Source organism: Cornus florida, unplaced genomic scaffold (genome assembly GCF_030987335.1).
Source record: "Cornus florida cultivar Cherokee Brave unplaced genomic scaffold, ASM3098733v1 CherokeeBrave_3.0.0_Hap2_Chr06, whole genome shotgun sequence".
Classification (NCBI taxonomy): Eukaryota; Viridiplantae; Streptophyta; class Magnoliopsida; order Cornales; family Cornaceae; genus Cornus; species Cornus florida.
In genome coordinates, this window is record NW_026775576.1 from 23,618,988 (window position 1) to 23,629,718 (window position 10,731).

Consider the following 10,731-nt stretch of genomic DNA (forward strand, 5'->3'; position numbering starts at 1 on the left):
TTGCACAAACCAGACCTGTCGGGGAGAATGACCAAGTGGGCCATTAAATTGAGTTCATTTGATATCGCGTACGAGCCCAGGACGGCAATCAAAGGTCAAGCGGTAGCGGATTTCCTACTTAACTGTGATGCTGAAGATACGGTGGAAGATTATAATTGTTCCTGGTGGAAGCTCTTCGTGGACGGCTCCTCGAATCAAATGGGGGCTGGGATTAGAATTCAATTGCAAACACCAGAAGGAACTACGCTGAGCCAAGCGATAAGACTAGAGTTTAACGCGACCAACAATGAGGCAGAATACGAGGCGTTGATAGCTGGCCTGAAGTTGGCTAAAGAACTGAAAATCAAGAATCTGATAGCTTATAGTGATTCACAACTAGTCATTCGACAAGTCAATGGGGACTATGGGGCCAAGGATGAGACCATGGAAGCATACTGAACTGCGGTTCTACGTGAGGCGAAAGCCTTTGATCAGATTAGGTTTATCCAATTGCCAAAAGAGTATAACGAAGATGCCGACCGCTTGGCTTGTAGTGCATCCAGTTCTGGAGATACTTTAACTAGGGTCATCCCGGTCGACATACTGATCCAACCTTCTATTTTTGAAGAACTGCCTAATCCGAGCACTCAACATGTTAATGTTATACCATATGAGCTGAGCTGGATTGATCCAATCATGGCTTACATACGTAATGGTACACTCCCCGAGCGTAAGGACGAGACAAGAAGAATTAGGTCCAGCGCAGCAAAGTATGCCATTGTGCACGATCAGTTATATAGACGCTCATTCTCGGGTCCATATTTGAAGTGTGCTACCCCTGCAGAAGCTAGACAGATTATGCGAACCATTCAGGAGGGAGTATGCGGAAATCATTCCGGAGGAAGATCTTTAGCACACAAAGCAATGACACAGGGGTACTTCTGGCCAAACATGGCACGAGATGCAGAAGAATTCTCTAGAAGATGCGATAAATGCCAGAGGTTCGGATCATTGATACATCAAGCACCTGAAGACCTGCACGTAATGGCCACCTCATGGCCTTTCGCGCAGTGGGGGATGGACGTGGTTGGCCCTTTGCCAACTGCAAGATCGCAGAATAAGTACGTTCTGCTAGCTAGTGATTACTTCACCAAATGGGTAGAAGCAAAGCCGTACCCTAGTGTCACCCAAACTCAAGTAAGACGCTTCATCTGGAATAATATTATCTGTCATTTTGGCGTACCATGGTCAATCGTGATGGACAATGGAACCAACCTCGATAGCAAGCAAGTGAGAGAGCTGCTGGAGGAATATGGAATCAATCAGAAGTTAGCAGCAGTCAGTCATCCCCAGGTTAATGGTCAAGCCGAAATCACAAACAGGACAATATTTGCTTGTATTAAGAAAAAGCTGGAGAATGAAAAAGGCAAATGGTTAGATGAGCTACTGAACGTCTTGTGGGCTTACAGAACAACCCCAAGAGGGCCAACTGGAGAGAGCCCATTCGCTATGGCCTATGGCACCGAGGCGGTGATACCAGTTTAGCATTTGGTTCCAACCGTAAGGAGCTTGGTGTGGGATCAAGAGCAGAATGATAGAATGCTGAGGTTCAATCTTGATTTGTTGGAAGAAAAAAGGGATGTGGCTGCAGTGAGGCTTGCCTCTTATCAACAGACGCTTGTGAATAGCCATAACAAGAAGGTGAGACACAGGGGTTTCGCTCTTGGTGATCTGGTTCTGAAAAGGAAGGTGGGAATAGTCAAAAAGATGTTCTCCCCATGGGAAGGTCCGTACAGAATAGCAGAGGTCATAGGGAAGGGGGCATACGTCCTAGAAACTATGACAGGAAGGGTGGTTAATAAGCCATGGAATGCTACGTCTCTGAAAAGGTACTACCAGTAAAAGTAGAGTTTAATTTCAAGCATATTGTACGTTCTAAATTCCATGCTTGCAAGTGTACGAAATTTCCATGCTTTATAAAAAGTCTCTTCTTTGTTAAAAATTTACACTTTTCCCGTTCAGCAAGTTAGTGGTAGCTGGCACTTCAAGCCAAATGCCAAACACTTGCTCAAAAAAAATAAAATAAAAAAAGAAAAAAGCCAAGTGGCAAGAGGCGTTCAAGCCGAGCGCCAGGCATTCAGCAAGTTAGTGGCAGCTGGCACTTCAAGCCGAACGCCAAACACTTGCTCAAAAAAAAAAAAAAAAAAAAAAAAGCCAAGTGGCAAGAAGCGTTCAAGCCGAGCGCCAGGCATTCAGCAAGTTAGTGGCAACTGGCACTTCAAGCCGAACGCCAAACACTTGCTCAAAAAAAAAAAAAAAAAAAAGCCAAGTGGCAAGAGGCGTTCAAGCCGAGCGCCAGGCATTCAGCAAGTTAGTGGCAGCTGGCACTTCAAGCTGAACGCCAAACACTTGCTCAAAAATAAAAAATAAAAAAGCCAAGTGGCAAGAGGCGTTCAAGCCGAGTGCCAGGCATTCAGCAAGTTAGTGGCAGCTGGCACTTCAAGCCGAACGCCAAACACTTGCTCAAAAATAAAAAAATCCAAGTGGCAAGAGGCGTTCAAGCCGAGGGCCAGGCATTCAGCAAGTTAATGGCAGCTGGCACTTCAAGCCGAACGCCAAACACTTGCTCAAAAATAAAAAATAATAAAAAAAAAGCCAAGTGGCAAGAGGCGTTCAAGCCGAGCTCCAGGCATTCAGCAAGTTAGTAGCAGCTGGCACTTCAAGCCGAATACCAAACAGTTGCTCACAAATGAGTAAGAAAAGGACAGAATGGTGACATGGCCGAACGTTAAGCACTTGTGAAAATACACTGCAAAGCTGAAAATAGAAAACTCAAAGGAGAAAAGTGATGTTGTGCAAAAGCATTATCATTCATAACCAAAAAGGCCTCAAGGTACGTAGTACCATACATGCAGATTTAAAAAAAAAAAAAAAAAAAAAAAAAAAAAAAAAAAAAAAAAAAAAAAAAACTGCTATTGGGTGTCAGTTCTGATCTTCTCCAGGCTGTAACTTGTCATTCTCGCCACCATCTTCCTCTGGACCATCGAGATCTTCTCCATTCTCATCTGCCCTATCATCCTTAGAAGGGGAGTCGAGATGAATCACCCCCTCAGCAGGCATAGGTCTGTCGGCGGCAACAGAGGAAGAGGGCACGATGGTAGAAAGAGGAAGAATGTTCAGGGGATGAAAGGGTGGGACAATTCTTGAAGATGCGACCTCTATGCATTCAATAAAAATGTTCTCAGCTAGGTCGTATGGTGGATTTTGATAATTGTTTGGGGGGTGGATGTCCAGAGAAGCATCTAGTTCATCAGGACTAGCACAAGAACTTGATTCACCTTCAGGGGGAGAACGGTCAACAAAACCGTCTCTGTACCCTTCAGCATACCGGATGGCACTGGTCCTGGTAAAGCGAGCAAGGAGAGCTCTCATACCCCCTTCGACTCTGCCGATCATGTTCATCAGGGAAGACCGTTCGTTTAGAAGTTTTTCTTGGGAATTCGCATGCGATAACCGTTCAGCAATGAATGAGCGCTGAAGGTCTCCCTTTTCGGCTTTGAGAGAGTCCCTTTCTGTCAGAGCCACACTCTTCTCAGTTTTTAAGATGTCAACCTCATCATGAAGGGAATCCCGTTCGGTCTTCAGGGAATCCCGTTCAACTCTGAAGGAATCCCTCTCGTTTGTCAGACCGTCTCTCTCTGCCTTTAGGTCAGCAACTCCCTTTTCTGAGTCCCTAAGCTTAGACTCCAGCTCAGCAACTCTAGCCTCAAGAAGAGTCTCTGCTTCAACAGACCTTTTAAGGCCCACAGAAAGAGACTTAAGTTTTTTGTTCAGAGTTTCAATTGTTTTTTGAAAGGTGAACATCCCGAATATAGTCTGCATGAAGAAAAAGAAATTCAGGTCAGACTAATTACTAAGGAATCATAACAGAAAATGAACACATTTCAGTAGAAGAAGAGTCACCTCCATAGCAGCGGTCGGGAACCGTTGGAACATCTCACCAAATGATAGCTTGTTCTGGATTTTAAGGTCTTTGGGGGTCCAGAAACCCTTGTAGAAAGCAAATGAGGTGAGGGGGTCCTTGTATATTGAGTCAGTGGGGCCAATGGTTGATTCATCTTCACGGCTGAGCAAAGGTCGCCATGGAAGAAAGGATGGAATTGAACCACAGGTTCTGGCCGACTCGCCTTCAGGAATGAAGAACCGGGTAGGGGGCGGTGGTTCAGTAACCCTGAAGGAAGCCGTCTTGATCCTTCGGGTCAGTGGGATATCACCCTGATCATGACCGCCCTCAGGCATTGGCCTTTTTCCTAAACTTTTTTCCGACAGAACAGCATTAGCTGGCTCCCCATTGTCCTCAGAATTTCCAGCGTCCTGAGTGCTCTCTGAGGAAGTGTCGGACGAGATGTTTGATGGCATAATGACGGGTGCAGCAGGACGGACTTCAGCAGTTTGGCCCACAACAGGGTTCTCAGCATGGGTGAGCTCAGAGGGCGCATCAGCAGAACGGTTTGAGACTTGAATCACAGCTGGGGCAACCGCGACTTGCTCTGGGGCAGAGACAACAAGGAGAGATGATGTGGAAGCAGGTGTAGATGATGAAATGGTGGCAGGTGCGTTAGGAGGGGTGGGAGTAGGACGCCTCCTCCTGCTGAACGATGGGATCTGAATGTTCTCCATTGTAGACCCTAAAAGAGAGATGTCAGAGAGATTATCAGATGTAAGCAAATCAGTAGCTGAAGGGACATCGTTCAACACACTTTCTTACAAGGTATCTAGCCTAGCCCTACAGATGCTATAAACTAGTTCATCATGGGGAATTTGAAGGCATTTACAAAGAAAAGTGCAAAAACGGGGAAGACAACTTTCACAATGGCATTCGGTAGGATGTGTTTTCAGCTTTTTGCAGCCAGAGACAGAACATGCTCCAAAGGTCAAGGCAAAAAGTGGCGCTGCAGATCTCGAAACTTGGGTTCTTGTGCCAGCCGTTCGATTCCTCGAGTCATTGCTCCAAGCCGTCAGACCAAGATCGTGTCCTTTCAATAATCTCACCCTCATTAATGAGGAAAGAGATTATTGGGGGCAGATGAGGACACCAAAATGACCCGGGTTTGGTGTGATCCACATTGCATAGGACGGGTCGGGTGTGGACGAACGGGATGGAGCAAGTTCGCGCCGTATGGGCCCAGGTCCATAAAGTCATTTCAGAAGCCCATGTTAAAACGAGGGAAGTCAAGTCCAGCCAAAAGAGAACAAGATAGGTCCAGCTCAGTGGTGGTTATAACCGTCTTTAAATAGAGGGGATTGAGAGGGAAAAAGTGTTGGAAAATCATTGGGAGTGTAAAGTTTCCCTCTCTACAATTAGGGAAAAATTCTTTGTACTTTCACTTTAATACACATTTATCTAAGTAGTCTACCTTGGTAGTAGAGTAATTTGTTTTGAAAAATATTCTTAAAAAACTACTATGTTACAAGTAGTATTATTCACTCCTACATGAGCAGATATGATGTATAGCTCAAATAGCTTATGGGTAAAATGGCTACTCATCACCCTCATGTTTTTTACTATCAAGTTGAGAGCTAGAACCAACTAACAGTGTTTCATCTTCCTTTTAGGTTCTATACACCTCATTAATCATTTTAGTTTATAGCTAAGCTAACTAGTTTGCAACTCAATAATATTTTAGCTTTTAGCTAAATTGTACATTATAACTAACTAGCTTGATTTAGCTTGTCTCAGTGTACTAACTTACTGTATCCATAACATTTTTCATTAAACTCTTTAGGGTTATCGGAAAATCTTTTCTTATTTAGCCCATTCACATCTATACGTGTCTTAGACACTAGTATAGATCTTTTTCCCTTTGACTATCGGGAGAATTGACATAATTGGACTAGTCAATTTTTGTTTGTTGTATTAATACACAAACTAGTCATGAACTCATATATAAAGTTAATAATATCACACATTAACTATATTATAAAATTGAATTACTATGCACACTAAGTAAATCAACTACATAGTTCAATATTATAGTATCAAATAAAAGTAAACACTTATAAAAATAATATTGAACTTGCATAACAATATAGTTTCATATTATATCACATGATTAATTATATCACATAATTAATTTAAGAAATAATAATAATCAGGAGAAGCCTTTGCTTCCTTAAAGTTTTGTGGCTCATTCTCCAATAAACATGTTAGAATATAAGGACCAAAGTATTTAGACGTTCTAGCCCACCTGCTATGTCTAAGTTCATCTTTATTTTCATTGTATAATTTATGCACAAGAAAATGATACGTACTAATGTTATGAGCATAACATATCAAATGTTATATGTAATGAACCACTCCAACACATGGCATGATATTGTTTGTTTTGAGCTTTATCCCAAAGTGCCACATACCAATTGGAGGTAACACCATCACATAAAAGCATTTCACATTTTATTTCCCTAAGTGATTTGGGACTGTGCACTTATAGCTCACCCAGTGTGGTAGCCTGTCGGTGCCTTGATCTGTTGATCAACTATACATCAACCTTCGCAATAGCACGAATCATTGTAAAATAGGGCTATTGGTCGGGTAAGTCGAACCACTGGGACTGCGCTAGTCTATGGCAACCTAAGTGTCTAGAATTGTTCTTAGAATGATAAGGGGTAATAAGGGTTTGTTTGATGGTCACTAAACTAGGAATTCAAATGTGCATAAAACAATAGTGACTTGCAAGAATTAGATGAGATAGAACAATAGAGAAGAGACTAGGGAAGAGACTCCACAACCATCAATAAGCATGCTAGGATATGATTTACTTAGGGGAATAACATATATGTAACCATGGGATGCAACAACACAAATTATTACATTCCCTTCAAGAAATTTATGAAATCAACAGGTAAGAATAACCTATCAAAGCATTGCATGTTTTGGTTACCTAAACTAGATTGTAACCTTAGACATACTCACTAAGCAAAGAGTTATCAAGCCTTTAATCACATAGTAGAAGCACATGACATAGAATCCAAGAATAATCTATCAAAGGAAGATCCTAAGCAATAGATTATCAAATCTCCTAAATATCATGCCATTAACAACACTTCCATAAACTCCATTCCATTGTCACTATGAAAATGTAGTAATATAATTATAGGAGAAAAACCATCTAAGACAAGTTATTTAACTCAAGATGATTATGTATAGATATTGAAATTCATTACATCAAATGAAGAGCTCTAGTTCATGGAAGGATTACATACATATATTAACCCCCAAATATAAATCAAAACAAAGCAAAGCTTACAAAATGGAGCTTCATCACCTCCCTAGAAGAGGTTTAGTTACCCATGGTGGCCCTAGATGAAGGAAGAAGCAAGGCTTTCCCCTCCATTTTCGAGCTTCCTCCTTGAAGCTTCAAGAACTCCGCCTCTTTGCTCTCTTCTCCCTCCTCTAATCTTGTAGAATGAAGCTTTTTCTAAATGTGTGGCCTCCCTCCCTCTTATCTACCACCAAACTAGGCTTTCTCTCTCTTCCAAAAACATCCCCAACCAGCTCATAAAAGAGGGCCATCCAAAATTGGAAATTTTAGAGCACAAGTGGGCTGTCTCGTGGAGCAAACTGCCCAAATTTCGAGTGCTCGAAATAGGGCCTCGAGCACTCGAATTTAGTGTAAAAAGCTCTATGCTTCACTTGCTCTGGCCAGACCTACTTTGATGAAATGGCCATAACTTTGCGCTTCGAACTCCGAATGACAAACCATTTAAAGATTTGGAGAGCTGATTCAGATTTTTAAAAACTTCATGTTTTGATGAAGACCCAAATCTCAAGTCTGGTTGGTCGAAAATGGAGAGAAAGGCAGTACTTCAGTGCTGCCAGACAATTCTATGCACCTTTGGTAACAAGGCCATAACTCTCTGCTCCGAGCTCCGAATGATGAACCGTTTGAAGATTTAGAAAGCTAATTCAGAGTTCTAAATCTTTCATGTTATGATGGAAGTCCAGTTCTTGAGCTTTCTAGCTCAAAATGGCGAGCAAAGTCCTAACTCCACTGCTGATCTCGTGAAGCAATCTGCCCTAATTTCAAGCACTCGAAATAAGGCTTCGAGCACTCGAAAATTGGCCAGAATGCCCTATGCTTGGTTTGCTCCGCCCGGACCTACTTTGGTAAAACGGCCATAACTTTGCGGTCTAAACTCCAAATGATGAACCGTTTGAAGATTTGGAAAGCTAATTCAGAGCTCTAAAAACTTTATGTTTTGGTGGAGATCCAATTCTCAAGGATAGTTGGTCAAAAATGAAGATCAAGGCAGAATTTCATTGCTGCCAGACAGTTCTATGCACCTCTGGTAACAAGGCCATAACTCTCTACTCCGAGCTCCGAATGACAAACCGCTTAAAGATTTGGAAAGCTGATTCAGAGCTCTAAATATGCCATTTTATAATGGAAGTCCAGTTCTTGAGTTTGCAAGGTCAAAATGGCGAGCAAAGTCCTGACTCCACTGCTGCCAGAAATTCAGAATTGTGCCTTTTGATGGCCAAAACTCCACAAAGCCTTGATTTTGCTCCTTTTTTGGCAAATGGACCTGAAAATATATACATACACACAAATGAAGATAATCTACTTAAATAATCAAATGATGGACTTAACTAATGCAATTTAGGGCGCTTGAATATACAATATTCGGCGCTTATCACACTCGCAAACTTACATTTTGCTAGTCACTTAGCAAAACTACAATGAAAAACTTAATGAAAAGACAACCATGGGCATCCTACTACAAAAATATCATCCATGGTAAAATGAGATAGATACATAGCTCAAATACAACTTGAAACAGACAAAAACTGGAGATGGGGTCATTGGGAAAACTACTTTGCATATATGAAGCATTGATACAAAAATTGGCTAAATACATTTCCACATACATGCATCAACATCAAAGTCTATAGAAATAACTCAATTATCATCTCTTGAATGGAAATCAACTCTAGCTTCAGTGAAAGTGAATTGCATTCTCAACATGCGGCTTTTACTTTCTTTTCCAATTCCAAAGCACAAGTTTTCAAATCATTGAATTCCCCTTTAAATGAGGTCCCTAAGGCATGATTTTATTTACAAGACAACTTTTGTTACTTGTTGACAATTTATTGTAACTCAGAAGTGAAACATAAGATGGTTGTGCAATGCTGAAGTCCCTAAAGCTTTCTAACCAACCTATGTAGCAAGCGTTAGGCCAACAACTCCCAAACCAGATGGCTTTAGGGTGTTAAGTGTAGAGACACTCTAAAGGGCTTAATAGCTCAAGTTGGAAAGGCTACGAACTCCAATGAACCATGTTTATTACAAATTTTTTTGAATGACTGTGCAATGTTTAAGTCCTTTAAACTTTCTAACCAACCCTTGTAGTGAGCGTTAGGCCAATAACTCCCAAACCAGATGGTTTTAGGGTGCTAAGTGTAGAGACACTCCAAAGGGCTTAATAGCTCAAGTTGGAAAGGCTACGAACGTCAACCGGTCATTATTTTCTTTCTTTCTGAGTTTCTTTTTTTTTTTTTTTTTTTTTCAAAATAAATCATGCCAAAGATATTCATCTATCAGGTTCATCAAATCAGATTAACTAGGCCAAGGTCAAGGTTGATCAAGTTGCATGCCTCATAGTTAAGTTTCCAATGTGCATCTGTGCATTGTGAAGCTTAAAAGAGTGTCAAATCCAGCGAGAATTTAATTGAGATATTTATACAGACTAATTTGAATCTACATGATCATTTTAACTCAAATTTTTCTTTATTTTCAAAAATTTCAATTTCTTCTATACACAAGGTATTAAACATATGCTTCATCTCCGACAAGTGTCAAGTTATACTATCATTGCTTAGCAAAAATTATGAAACCAAAAATGCATAAATGCACCCCCAAACTTGAATGTCACATTGTCCTCAATGTGAGAAGACAAGTAAATCAAAATAAGAGCAAAAAGGGGGGAAAGGAACAATAATACCAAGTGGAGTGACGACGACGTAGATGTTCAGCCATGTGAGTGCGCAACGGCGTCCCCCAAACTTGGATATGAAGACCTATCAAAACACAACTAATGTACACAGGTAAAAGCATAGGTCTCGTAAGAAAAACCAAAACAGAAATTAAAACACTAACCTAAATTTTAGTGCAAGATAAAAAAATCCAAACAAAAGACAAATGCTGACATTAGCCACAAGCGTAAAATGCAAAACAAAATAATGCCAAAAAATTTATTTATTTATTTAGTATTATTATTATTATTAGTACTATTAATTTCTGTAGGAAGACAAATGGTGGAAGATGTCGAGAGATGTGTGCATGCAGGAGGGGTGCCCGAGCATGGTGGTGTTGGGTTGTGGGTTTGGTTGGTTGATGTTGGGGTTGAGAGGAAGGATGGTGGAAGAGAGAGAAGTTGGTTTGCATGGTTGGCTGCGAGAGGTTGGTTTGTGGTTGATGGGGTGGTGTTGAAATGCATGCATGGTTTATGGAGATGAGGTTGTGGGGTTGGTGTTTTCGGTTGCAGAGAGATATGCCGAGAGTGGTTGGTTTGGGGAATGGAGGTTGATGCAGGGAAGGAAGTTGGTTTGGTGTTGAGAAGATGGGCTGCAGAGATGCCGAGAGGGTGGGGAAGGTTTGTGGGTTATGGGAGTTGGTTGCTTAGGGGTGGTGTGTGCATGGTGTTGAGGGGGTGGTTGTGCTGTGGAGAGAGAGAAATGAGATGAGGAAGGTT